Source organism: Pseudorasbora parva, chromosome 17 (assembly GCF_024679245.1).
Source record: "Pseudorasbora parva isolate DD20220531a chromosome 17, ASM2467924v1, whole genome shotgun sequence".
NCBI classification, from domain to species: domain Eukaryota; kingdom Metazoa; phylum Chordata; class Actinopteri; order Cypriniformes; family Gobionidae; genus Pseudorasbora; species Pseudorasbora parva.
This window is the reverse complement of record NC_090188.1, coordinates 1053198-1068098: the sequence shown is the minus strand read 5'-3', so window position 1 is coordinate 1068098 and position 14901 is coordinate 1053198. Positions and strand designations below refer to the sequence as shown.

The following is a 14901-nucleotide window of genomic DNA, read 5'->3' as shown; positions in this document are numbered from 1 at the left end:
TGTATTTCTTCTAAAATTTATATTACAATTAGTGTAGTAATTAATATTAAAATAGAGAATTCCAATTCAAAGAGGCAAATTAGAGTCATTTTGTGGCTAAAAAATATTAATGTTTATTTGTAATGCCATTAGGTGCCTTATGGCTCTTTAATAAATATACATGTATCTAATCTAGTTGCTCAAAAATATATTGCAGTCTTTGCATTCTAATAAATATTTAGATATGATGATCAAACACTAGATTTCTTTAAATGTGAAATTTCAAAACTTAAATAACTTGCATCCTAATCTTTTTAATGAATAATGATACTTATATAAGCAGTCACAACTCACAAGTGAATATTAAGGAACGGCACATATAATTTGACCCAAGAAATGTTTAAACTAGTGCCAAAACAAACATATTATTATGTACAGTATATATACTAGATATAAACTGATACTGAACCAAGATCAAAAGCATCACCCCCCCCCCCCGGCCCTCAAAACTCACTACAACCTAAACTTAAAAGTTGGCAACCCTTTTAAGTCGCCCCGCTCAACGGATCGCCCGCTCAACGGATCGCCCGCTCAACGGATCGCCCGCTCAACGGATCGCCCGCTCAACGGATCGCCCGCTCAACGGATCGCCCGCTCAACGGATCGCCCGCTCAACGGATCGCCCGCTCAACGGATCGCCCGCTCAACGGATCGCTCGCTCAACGGATCACTCAGAACACGTACAAGTCATTATTTACATCATGTTTGAATCTTTTATTTTTGAGTAATTTGCTCCTCCATATAATTCAGGAATAAATAAACCATTCAAATGTTACATTTAAAAGAACCAACTTCTAAAAGACTCAACGAGTCATTGTGTTGAATCAGTCGAGCGGTTCTTCAGTTGAATCGCTCACTGGAGCCGAGTCCACAGATTAGCGTTTAATAACAATCAAAACAATGTGATCATGACCCGATGCACATTATTTTAAGCGGCAGCATGTCTGTCTCAGATGATAAAAGCGTGACTGTATCCTTTAAAATCGGCCGGTTATGAATAATTATTGGGTGGAGGTTTCTGCAAATATGCTTCTAGTGTAAAAGCAGAAATGACAAAAATGTGTGTGACTTCTTTCTCTTTCTTTCTTTCTCTCTCTCTGACTCTCTCTCTCTCTCTCTCTCTCTCTCTCTCTCTCTCTCTCTCTCTCTCTCTCTCTCTCTCTCTCTCTCTCTCTCTCTCTCTCTCTCTCTCTCTCTCCTTCCTGTTTGCAGTGGAGCGGGACACAGCCCATTGTGTTTGCAGAGATAGCGCTCGAGTTTCCTGAGACTTACGCTGGATGACAACACATTTAGAAAACACACGAGCTTAACGTTACACACGTGATGACATCACTAGGGCTTGATGATGTCAAATTATTTACTGTATAATGTGGAATTTGGCAGATTTTGTATGAATAAACGCAGGCCTGTACACTCATAGGCAGGTGTGTGTGTGTGTGTGTGTGTGCGCGCGCGTGTACGCGTGTGCGTAAATCCGACACACCATCTGATTCAGTAATTAAACAACTGGAAGAGGAATCCAGAAAAATAAGGAATTTAGGAAAAATAAAACATTTCATAGGACTTACATTTACCTCCCTGACTGGAAGAAACGCAAATGAGTTGATGAGTATTGTGGCGTTTGCTCATTAACTATAAAAGAACATCAAGTCTCGTACTGTGTGTGCGTGTGTGTGTGTGTGTGTGTGTGTGTGTGTGTGTGTGTGTGTGTGTGTGTGTGTGTGTGTGTGTGTGTGTGTGTGTGTGTGTGTGTGTGTGTATATATATATATAAACATCACATTCAGGGCACGAAGCTCCCGTTCCACCACATCCCAAAGATGCTCTATTGGGTTGAGATCTGGGGACTGTGGCGGCCATTTTAGTTCAGTCAACTCATTGTCATGTTCAAGAACCCAATTTGAAATGATTCGAGCTTTGTGACCCACATCAAGATGTTTGGTATGGAAACTCACCATTGACAGGGCTCATTTTGAGGGGTGGGATAAAGAGTTGTCTTTCAAACTCCCTCTGCACGGCGTGCACGCAACTGGATATCGCTACAACCAACGATAGCAATGAAGGTGAAGCAGAGCTCGTTGATAGATTAAACATTTAACGTATCCAGTCGGCAAAACTCTGAACACATCTTCCCTTCTTAAGAATGACTTCAGTGCCGTTCTTTGTTATTTTCTCAGAGAAAAGCTTAACTCCAAGTCGTGGTCAAAGCTGATTGGAATGACCGCCATTCGCCAGTTTCTGTGTTTACTAGAAGCACGCAAACGCAACTCTGCCGTCGTCATTATGGCCCCGCCCGCCGACTCTATACACGATGTGATTGGCCCGACAAGAGTTTGCCGTTTACAGCTCAGAAGTGAATTGAGAATTGCTAGACGACACTCGCGGCAAATTAGATTTGCTGCCGCTAGGGTGCATCTAGATTTCTAGGCTAACATGGTGCCTTATCCTGCTGGAAGTAGCCATCAGAGGATGGGCACATGGTGGTCATAACGGGATGGACATGGTCAGAAACAATGCTCAGGTAGGCCGTGGCATTTAAACGATGCCCAATTGGCACTAAGGGGCCTAAAGTGTGCCAAGAAAACATCCCCCACACCATTACACCACCACCACCAGCCTGCACAGTGGTAACAAGGCATGATGGATCCATGTTCTCATTCTGTTTACGCCAAATTCTGACTCTACCATCTGAATGTCTCAACAGAAATCGAGACTCATCAGACCAGGCAACATTTTTCAAGTCTTCAACTGTCCAATTTTGGTGAGCTTGTGCAGATTGTCGCCTCTTTTTCCTGTTTGTAGTGGAGATGAGTGGTACCCGGTGGGGTCTTCTGCTGTTGTAGCCCATCCGCCTCAAGGTTGTGTGTGTTGTGGCTTCACAAATGCTTTGCTGCATACCTCGGTTGTAACGAGTGGTTATTTCAGTCAAAGTTGCTCTTCTATCAGCTTGAATCAGTCGGCCCATTCTCCTCTGACCTCGAGCATCAACAAGGCATTTTCTCCCACAGGACTGCTGCAGACTGGATGTTCTTCCCTTTTCACACCATTCTCTGTAAACCCTAGAAATGGTTGTGTGTGTAAATCCCAGTAACTGAGCAGATTGTGAAATACTCAGACCGGCCCGTCTGGCACCAACAACCATGCCACGCTCAAAACGGTTTAAATCACCTTTCTTTCCCATTCTGACATTCAGTTTGGAGTTCAGGAGATTGTCTTGACCAGGACCACACCCCTAAATGCACTGAAGAACTGCCATGTGATTGGCTGATTAGATAATTGCATTAATGAGAAATTGAACAGGTGTTCCTAATAATCCTTTAGGTGAGTGTATATAATGTGTGTGTGTGTGTGTGTGTGTGTGTGTGTGTGTGTGTGTGTGTGTGTGTGTGTGTGTGTGTGTGTGTGTGTGCATGTGCACGCAAGTGTGTGTGTGCTGTGTGCAAGAGCTTTACTGTAGACGCAGTTTTTGCTTTAAAAGGCTAATTGATGGTCATTTTTACTGATGTCAAAAGCCATTTGCAACTACAGAATGCATGCTTGATTGACTGACTGACACACACACACACACACACACACACACACACACACTGCATTACTCCAACCACACGAGCGGCTCTCAAGAAAACCCTTGTCCTCCTCTAATGCCTTCAGATCAATACAGAACAAGAGCACTGAGGCCGTTAATGGAGCTTTAACACACACACACACACACACACACACACACACACCTGACCACATCCAGGCACTTCACCCAGAGCAAACGCGGTCTCAAACACACACACACACACACACACACACCTGACCACATCCAGGCACTTCACCCAGAGCAAACGCGGTCTCAAACACACACACACACACCTGACCACATCCAGGCACTTCACCCAGAGCAAACGCGGCCTCACACACACACACACACACACACACACACACACACACACACACACACTAATGGCAGGATGGGATGCGGTTAGGCTCATTTCCTGCGATCCCGCCTGAGCTTCGCTCCAAATGCTCTTGAAGTTACTCGACTTACGGACAACAGGATCCCTGAGATTTACGGAAAACGTGGGATGCAAAAATACAGTTCGTCCACGGCTACTCAACACACACTTCGGTTTTTACCACGGTTTTCGGTTCGGTCCGTTTTTTTGCTATTCTACACTCTTAAGGCCCTTTCACACCGGACGCGTAACGAAAAAGCAAAACGAATAAACGAATATTTCGCATCAAAACCATTCACATCAGCCGCGACACGAATTTGCAAAAACATGATATCGTACCGTTTTAAATAAAATATATACCGGTATTTTTCCAGTAGCGGTATACCGCGCATCCCTATGGGTGACATCTAGTGGAGAAGACTAGTAATTAGATTTACGTTGATCTTATGTTCAGTGTTAGCAGAAATTAGGGCTGGACAATAATTCAATATCAATATATATCGCAATATAATTTTTTTTCAATAATGGGGATATGATTTTAAACACATTTCCGATATTTCGATAAATACATTTGTGTCCTCATACAGGGAGTGCAGAATTATTAGGCAAGTTGTATTTTTGAGGATTAATTTCATTATTGAACAACAACCATGTTCTCAATGAACACAAAAACTTATTAATATCAAAGCTGAATATTTTTGGAAGTTTTAGTTTTTAGTTTGAGCTATTTTAGGGGTATATCTGTGTGTGCAGGTCAGAATCAGAATCAGAATCAGAAAGGGCTTTATTGCCAAGTGTGCTTTCACACACAAGGATTTTTTTTTGGTGCTGAAGCTTCCAGTGCACATAAACAATACAATACAACACGGTAATAAAAAATTCTAAGAATAAAAATATGAAGAAAAATATGAACAGTATAAGGTTACGGTTAAGTTTAGTCAGAAGACATAGATTATGAGCATTTACAGTATTTGGGTGGTATGAATAAATATAAATAATAAATAATATAAGTAATATAAGTAATCACCTGAGTTTAGGAGATATTGCACTAAAAAGTGGGAATAATTGCACTTACAGGCATTTGCCTGGGGGGGGGGGGGGGGGTTAACTGTTCAAGAGGGAAATGGCCTGTGGGAAGAAACTGTTCCTATGCCTAGATGTTCTAGTGGCCCGTGATCGGAGTCGCCGTCCTGACGGTAACAGTTCAAACAGGAGGTGTCCGGGGTGAGTGGAGTCTGTGATGATTTTACCCGCTCTCTTCCTCACTCTGGAAGAGTACAGGTCCTGGAGGGTTGGCAGGTGCGTGTGTGTGTGTGTGTGTGTGTGCGTGTGTGTGTGTGTGTGTGTGTGTGTGTGGAAGAGTACAGGTCCTGGAGGGTTGGCAGTTTGGCACCAATAATCCTCTCTGCAGTCCGGATGGTACGTTGCAGTCTCCTGATGTCTGATTTGGTAGCTGAACCAAACCAGACAGTGATGGAGGTGCATATAACCGACTCAATGAAGGCTGAGTAGAACTGAATCAGCAGGTCCTGTGGCAGGTTGAACTTCCTCAGCTGACGAAGGAAGTGAGTGCTGGATGTGAGTTTACCCAGTCTCACTCGCTGCTGCCGGTCTGTCAGGAAGCTAGAGATCCATTGACAGATTGAGGATGGTATGGAGAGCTGGGTCAGTTTGGCTGTGAGGAGATCAGGCATGATGGTATTAAAGGCCGAACTGAAGTCCACAAATAGGATCCTTGCATACTATAGGTGACTTTTACTGTGCATAATTATTAGGCAACTTAACAAAAAACAAATTTATACCCATTTCAATTATTTAGTTTTACCAGTGAAACCAATATAACATCTCAACATTCACAAATATACATTTCTGACATTCAAAAACCAAACAAAAACAAATCAGTGACCAATATAGCCACCTTTCTTTGCAAGGACACTCAAAAGCCTGCCATCCATGGATTCTGTCAGTGTTTTGATCTGTTCACCATCAACATTGCGTGCAGCAGCAACCACAGCCTCCCAGACACTGTTCAGAGAGGTGGACTGTTTTCCCTCCTGTTAAATCGCACATTTGATGATGGACCACAGGTTCTCAATGGGGTTCAGGTCAGGTGAACAAGGAGGCCATATCATTAGATTTTCTTCTTTTATACCCTTTCTTGCCAGCCACGCTGTGGAGTACTTGGACGCGTGTGATGGAGCATTGTCCTGCATGAAAATCATGTTTTTCTTGAAGGATGCAGACTTCTTCCTGTACCACTGCTTGAAGAAGGTGTCTTCCAGAAACTGGCAGTAGGACTGGGAGTTGAGCTTGACTCCATCCTCAACCCGAAAAGGCCCCATAAGCTCATCTTTGATGATACCAGCCCAAACCAGTACTCCACCTCCACCTTGCTGGCGTCTGAGTCGGACTGGAGCTCTCTGCCCTTTACCAATCCAGCCACGGGCCCATCCATCTGGCCCATCAAGACTCACTCTCATTTCATCAGTCCATAAAACCTTAGAAAAATCAGTCTTGAGATATTTCTTGGCCCAGTCTTGACGTTTCAGCTTGTGTGTCTTGTTCAGTGGTGGTCGACTTTCTGCCTTTCTTACCTTGGCCATGTCTCTGAGTATTGCACACCTTGTGCTTTTGGGCACTCCAGTGATGTTGAAGCTCTGAAATATGGCCAAACTGGTGGCAAGTGGCATCTTGGCAGCTGCACGCTTGACTTTTCTCAGTTCACGGGCAGTTATTTTGCGCCTTGGTTTTTCCACACGCTTCTTGCGACCCTGTTGACTATTTTGAATGAAACGCTTGATTGTTCGATGATCACGCTTCAGAAGCTTGGCTATTTTAAGACTGCTGCATCCCTCTGCAATATATCTCACTATTTTTGACTTTTCTGAGCCTTTCAAGTCCTTCTTTTGACCCATTTTGCCAAAGGAAAGGAAGTTGCCTAATAATTATGCACACCTGATATAGGGTGTTGATGTCATTAGACCACACCCCTTCTCATTACAGAGATGCACATCACCTAATATGCTTAATTGGTAGTAGGCTTTCCAGCCTATACAGCTTGGAGTAAGACAACATGCATAACGAGGATGATGTGGTCAAAATACTCATTTGCCTAATAATTCTGGGCGCAGCCGTTAGAGAGAGCAGAACATGATTGGCTACTTGCGCGATGACGTACACCACAGAAACGCAGTCAGTGCTCAGCAGTAGTAGGCTGATAGATCCAACGCGGCAAGTTTTAGCTACAAAAAAAGAGTTTCCCTGACACAAATGTGACTGAACGAACTTCCACAAGTAAGGAGAAAGAAATAGTTGATAAGAGAAGAAAGACTAACGTTAATTCAGTGGGGTGGAAGTGGTTCGGCGTGTCCCCCGCACTTTTAATAAAGTGTATTTTCATCCCCCGCACTTTTACTGGGTCTCACCGGTCCTAGTCGACCCGCTCCGAGCGGGATTCCAAACGGCGTTACCTGGAGCGAGGGCGGGCAAGTTAACAGAGACGCTAAAGACCGCTTTCTCTAACCTCGGTTGATTGCGCGCTTCTTGAGGTCCCAAGCAAGTGTATACATAGAAGCCAACGTGAATACATCAAGATTTAATTTCAGAGACAAAAAATAATCTATGCATGACCTGTCATTTTATTCGTATCTAAATATGAGGAGGGCGCTCTCACAGAAAGTCCAAAAGCGCATTCGTAGAAACTTAATGTCGCGCTGGAGCTGCAGTTATGAGCTGAAAGGTGACGACGACAGTCAGACGAATGCGACAACATATGAAAGCAATGAAGGAGCATCATGAGCAACAAAACTGTTTTCAACACTGATAATAATCATAAATGTTTGTTGAGCATCAAATCCTAATATGAGAATGATGAGTGACACTGAAGAGGAGTAATGATGATAAATTCAGCTTTGATCACAGAAATAAAGGACACTTTACTATATATTCACGTAGTGAACAGATGATGTAGATCCGAATAATATTTCACTGTATTACGTTTTTTACTGCATTTTTAATTAAATAAATGCAGCATTAAATATATGCTATAGTTTTGCATAAATGGAAAATAGAGCGCTATGAATTGTTCTTCACTGAAATTTAAAACTTAAAAGAAAATGCTCAATAAACTGCGTCTGCGGCATAGGAGCACTGTACGCTGTGAAGCAGATCCACCATCTGAAGCAGATCCACCATCTGAAGCAGATCCACCATCTGAAGCAGATCCACCACCTGAAGCAGATCCACCATCTGAAGAAGATCCACCATCTGAAGCAGATCCACCATCTGAAGCAGATCCACCATCTGAAGCAGATCCACCACCTGAAGCAGATCCACCACCTGAAGCAGATCCACCACCTGAAGCAGATCCACCACCTGAAGCAGATCCACCACCTGAAGCAGATCCACCATCTGAAGCAGATCCACCATCTGAAGCAGATCTACCATCTGAAGCAGATCCACCACCTGAAGCAGATCCACCATCTGAAGCAGATCCACCATCTGAAGCAGATCCACCATCTGAAGCAGATCCACCATCTGAAGCAGATCCACCACCTGAAGCAGATCCACCATCTGAAGCAGATCCACCATCTGAAGCAGATCCACCATCTGAAGCAGTTCCACCATCTGAAGCAGATCCACCATCTGAAGCAGATCCACCACCTGAAGCAGATCCACCATCTGAAGCAGATCCACCATCTGAAGCAGATCCACCATCTGAAGCAGATCCACCATCTGAAGCAGATCCACCATCTGAAGTCTGAAGCAGATCCACCATCTGAAGCAGATCCACCATCTGAAGCAGATCCACCATCTGAAGCAGATCCACCATCTGAAGCAGATCCACCATCTGAAGCAGATCCACCATCTGAAGCAGATCCACCATCTGAAGCAGATCCACCATCTGAAGCAGATCCACCATCTGAAGCAGATCCACCACCTGAAGCAGATCCACCATCTGAAGCAAATCCACCATCTGAAGCAGATCCACCATCTGAAGCAGATCCACCATCTGAAGCAGATCCACCATCTGAAGTCTGAAGCAGATCCACCATCTGAAGCAGATCCACCATCTGAAGCAGATCCACCATCTGAAGCAGATCCACCATCTGAAGCAGATCCACCATCTGAAGCAGATCCACCATCTGAAGCAGATTCACCATCTGAAGCAGATCCACCATCTGAAGCAGATCCACCACCTGAAGCAGATCCACCATCTGAAGCAGATCCACCATCTGAAGCAGATCCACCATCTGAAGTCTGAAGCAGATCCACCATCTGAAGCAGATCCACCATCTGAAGCAGATCCACCATCTGAAGCAGATCCACCATCTGAAGCAGATCCACCATCTGAAGCAGATTCACCATCTGAAGCAGATCCACCATCTGAAGCAGATCCACCATCTGAAGCAGATCCACCATCTGAAGCAGATCCACCATCTGAAGCAGATCCACCATCTGAAGCAGATCCACCATCTGAAGCAGATCCACCATCTGAAGCAGATTCACCATCTGAAGCAGATCCACCATCTGAAGCAGATCCACCACCTGAAGCAGATCCACCATCTGAAGCAGATCCACCATCTGAAGCAGATCCACCATCTGAAGTCTGAAGCAGATCCACCATCTGAAGCAGATCCACCATCTGAAGCAGATCCACCATCTGAAGCAGATCCACCATCTGAAGCAGATCCACCATCTGAAGCAGATTCACCATCTGAAGCAGATCCACCATCTGAAGCAGATCCACCACCTGAAGCAGATCCACCATCTGAAGCAGATCCACCATCTGAAGCAGATCCACCATCTGAAGTCTGAAGCAGATCCACCATCTGAAGCAGATCCACCATCTGAAGCAGATCCACCATCTGAAGCAGATCCACCATCTGAAGCAGATCCACCATCTGAAGCAGATCCACCATCTGAAGCAGATCCACCATCTGAAGCAGATCCACCATCTGAAGCAGATCCATCCGCTAGAATATTCTGAGTCAGGCTGAATCCTGGCTGAAGCACTTTTGTTTAATCTATATTAAGAATAATATAATCAGCCTATATTATAGTTTAAACTTAAAGATATTAATATTAATAAAGTGAGAGTCTTATGTTTATTTGATGTTGATTTCACATTTCTTTTTCATATAAAGGCTAAATACAAATAAAAGGTGAACATTAATTTATTTGTACTGGTTTTATTTCTAAAAAATTATATAGTTTTATAGGAGGACTATTCATAGACTTGGCAAATACTTTTTTCAGAAGTTTGAAGGTACAGACATCCTTTGTGGCAGTTCTTGGTAGTTTTTTCTAAAGCTTTTATATAGTTCATATCGATATCGGAATTATATCGTATCGACCGAAATTAAGAAAAATATCAAGATATGAATTTTGGCCATATCGTCCAGCCCTAGCGGAAATAAATATGGGGAAAAAAACGATTCGTAGCCTTTGAGAATCGATTCTGAATCAAACCAGATTTTAAAAAACGATTAATTGAAAACTCAACCCTAAATGACAGGCTGATGTTTCTCGCAGAAAATCTTTAAACAAAGGAGGATTCGCTTGTCTGTCTCCTAATGTCTACCTCAAGACAGCATTACTGTTTATCAAAGTAAAAGAAGAGGGGGAAATGTTTATCGAGTCGATAATCTGTTTCTTATGCAACTGGCTGAGAGTGTTCAGAAAATAAATTGAGTTAACAAAAAGGAAAAGGTAATCTCAAGCTGATGTTTAAAAAAAAGTTCTTAAACTGAGCACTTTATTCAGTTCTTCCTTTATATATAAATGCTGCCCTTAAGTTACTAGGGTTTGTCATATTCTTTTGTAATGTTCGTTATTTGCATCTGTGGATTTGTTAGAAAGGAGAATAAAATCTGTTATTGGGTTTTAATAAGCCATTTATACACTGTAAAAAAGTTGTTTTTTGTTGGTTTAACTTTAAAAAGTAAGTAACCTGGTGGCCTTAAAATTTAGAGTTTATTGAAATTAAAAATTTGAGTTGATACAATGAAGGAAATTTGTTTAATAAATAGAAACTCAAAATATTATTGTATCTGAACCACATAAAAAATTTGATAAATCATTTTCAATTTGGCATGTTTCACTTCATATGCTTACAAAATCTTTTAAAAACATTTTAATAAAAGTTTTTGAATCTCAAAAAATGTTAATTGTATTAGCTCAATTTTACTGTCAATGAACTCTGAATTTTAAGGCAACCAGGTAACTTTTTTCTAAATAATGTTTTACAGTGTATAACTATATTATATTCTATATGTTTATGATTTCTTTTGAGAAACCACGAGAAAAGAGTAAATAAGGACTGAGGGTTAATGTACAGAAATGATTCATTATTATTCAGTTTTTAACTATGCTGTATAGCTGTATTAGCGATGTGTTTTTAGTCAAAATCAAAAATTGGTGTATTTTTCATTATAAAAAAAATGCCATTATTTTATTTTAAATAGTATATTATATTTTATTGAATGTATTTTTTATTATTATTTATCATTTGCTCATGTTACACCACCTATGGGGCATGTTGTCACTTTTCACTTCCATTCTTTCGGGGTAAATCAAGAAAAAAAGTACACACTGTATTAATGAAACAAAACCACAAAAGTGGATTTACACATGAAGTGAAATGTATTAGGAAAAAAAATTCCACCTTTAAAATATTTACAGTCAAAACCTTCTCAGGAACTTATTCAAAAACCTTATGAGGGCAAAGGAAAAAAAGAAAAGGAAAAAAAAAGCGAAATGATCGTAATCAAGGTAAAATGTTCAATTAAAGGTAGGGTAGGACGGACTGATCTAAAACACTTTTGTCCAAATTTGTTTAAACTTTCTTTATATGTCAATACATAATTAAAATGTAAGTACTCTGAAAAGGAGAGTGTAAAAACCGAGTGACTCTAGACTTTTTAATCTGCAATAAACACCGCTCATTATTTTCGTTCGGGACGAAACAAATGATTGGCTTGGGCGACTGTCACTCTCTCTCGCTACCATGGCGACCACTGCTTTCACTACAAGACCCGCCCACATGCGCGCGCTCGTTTGATTCAAGCAGTTCAAGAGGCAAGAAACCTCAGCAAAATAATGGCAGAGAAAGAGCATTCAAACTTCACAATGCCTGGTAGGGCTGTGCGATATGGTGCAAAAAATATATCTCGATATCTTCACAGGAAAAATAACCCCCTAAAAACTACAGCAAAAACAAATATGCCAAATACCACAAATTGCAAAGAGGTAATCAGTTCATGTAGGAACAAAGTGCTTTTGCGACATTTGAAAAAACTCCCTGATTACATAAATAATAATAATTTAACTGTAAAAGAAAATAAATAATATTGCCTTTTCATTTATTTCATGCTTTTTAAAAAGATGAATCAAAGACTCCCTTTTTTACACTTAAAGTAAACAGTAAGCATTTTGCAGTAAGATGGGGGCATGACTGAGATATAATAAACTGATTTTGTCATAACACCACTTCCTGTTAAATTTGTATCAAAATTCAAACACTGATGTTTGTCATGAGTTTGACAAAATTCAAACTCATCATGCGGATCATGTAGGCTACACATGAGCTGAATTTCACTTCTTTTCCAGTTACAGAACGAAATATGAATGTCAGAAGGTAGGCTGCATGATAATATGATACAGTACAACTTACAGAAGAGCACCGCGTGTCTCAGGACACCCGGGATGTCGCGTTTTTCCCTCTTGGTTAAAACATGAATAGACCTATTCATCATAATCCCGTGATAAAGCTGACAAAATAATAATAGTTATGATATTGCAATACTTTTTAAATGTTTTCAAATGATATGCGATCATTTTGACATTTTAACCGAAAACCATGCGATCAGTTAGACACAAATCATAAACTGGCATGATTGCGACTGAGGGTGCTTTCACACCTGCCTCTTTTAGTTCGGTTGAATCGTACTAGAGTTCGTTTCCCTCTTTGGTGCGGTTCGTTTGGTCAGGTCTGAAAGCAGCAATCGCACTCGGGTGCGCACCAAAAGCGGACCAAACAAGCGGACCGAGACCTCCTTGAAGAGCTGGTCTCGGTACGATTTCAAACGAACTCTGGAGCGGTTTGTTTGTGGTGAGAACGTGATCCGACCTCGAACAGAACCAACTGCAAAAGTACTGATCATTTTTGGACTGAACCAGCTGCCGTAGTTAGCTGCGCTGACATTGTGTGCATGACATTATTACCTGATAGATCGTTGGCAATATTTTCGGAAGATGAGCATGTCAAGAGTTAATAATTAATGCACGCCTCCTCTTGAAGTGACGAGCGATGCGCGCTCGCCGTCTGCAGTGCATTAGAGCGTTGTTTTCACGTCGCATCCGCGCTTCATTATAGAAATGTATTGTTTGCATACTGTGGTAAACACACACAGTGTAGTAGATTACGGCCAGGGACAAAACTAGCCCGCGCAGTCGTCTCTCCATAGTGTTATTATAGTTTGCTGGCTTTGCCTCTCCTGTTGGAATTTTCCCACATGTAAATTCTGACCAATCGAAAAGCAGTTTAGGAAATACGCCATGGCCAATGAGTGATGTTGATGTTGTCACGTGCCTGCGTTTTGGTTCGTTTCAACTGGTTCGGACCAAAGCAATCAGTGTGGTGTGAAAAGGAACCAAAAAATCTGAAAAATGCAACAATGTATAATTGTTTGCCCTTGGTTCGGACCAAATGAACCGAACTAGAGATGTGAAAGCACCCTGAGAGTGCGTCTCGCACCAATAGTGTCAGTCACCTGACTGTGGGTGAAACTTGCGATTTGAACTAGGATGAACATTAATATTCCTTTATGAATTTTAGCAAGCAGTTGTGTTAGAAGGAAAACATGGTCTCTAAACTGAGTCCTGAACAACGCGCGCGCTTGTCAACATGATAACTAATCCTCACCTGGTTGCGGAAGCAGCCGTGTTCAATGAGACGACACGCGAGGGGAGGGGGAACAAAAGCACGAGGCGGGAGGCGCGCGAGCGGGAGCGAGCACAGCACAGGGAAGGCAAACAAGCAAAGTGGCGGAATCAGAATTAAATATAAACAATATATCGATATATACGATATGTCCAAATCCATATCGAGTTGAAAAAATATCTCGATATATTTTAAATATCGAGATATCGCCCACCCCTAGTGCCGGGTTTTACAGTCAGCGAAGGCAAACAATGCAAAAGAGGAAGACAGTACGAGAAAAGGCAATGCACAGAAAGTCTTCGGATAAACAAAGAAATCAAACGCGAGTAAATATCTGCGATGTCGAGAACTGAGGGACCTGATAAACGCCTCATTGCTGCTGTATTTCTGCTGGACAGGTCATCTTTCATTTTGATTATACATTTCTTTGGTTTATGTTTTCATGAAGCGTGTATCACTAGCACATGACGCTGCCTAATTTGGCTAACATAACATTAATGAGCATAAAGTTACAATGTTATACACTTATATTAGCCATTAGTAGAGATGGTAAATACTCAATATGCTTAGCTCAAGTTGATCGCGGTCGTGTTGAATTGCGCAAAATTTAACTTTAGATAACAGAATGCATGTGTAAAGCTAGTACACCGCATCCAGTGTTTTAGAGCTAAGTTAGCGTTAGCTACTGCTAATCAACAATGCTTTCATCATGGAGACTCTTACATGCAAAACACAGTTATGTGTTTGGTCCAGCTGATTGGTCGGTGAGGTGTTCATGTGTTTTGGGGGCGTGGCTTTGGAAAGAGCCCAGAAGGGAGAAGGTGGAGTGAATGGCAATAATGAGCTGTCTTTAAAACAGTCGTGAGAGGTCTACAGACACTCAATTTTTATACTTTCTTTTTCAGAGTACTTACATTTTAATTATGTATTGATATATAAAGAAAGTTTAAACAAGTTTGGAAAAAAAAGTTTTTTAACC

At 41.6% G+C, this 14901-nt stretch overlaps 1 protein-coding gene across 1 annotated transcript in view; it reads right to left on the bottom strand.

Annotated features, from left to right (window-relative positions):
• The window catches only part of LOC137045570 (uncharacterized), a 222882-nt gene that overhangs the window by 175874 nt on the left and 32107 nt on the right, over window positions 1–14901 (bottom strand). The window lies entirely within an intron of this gene.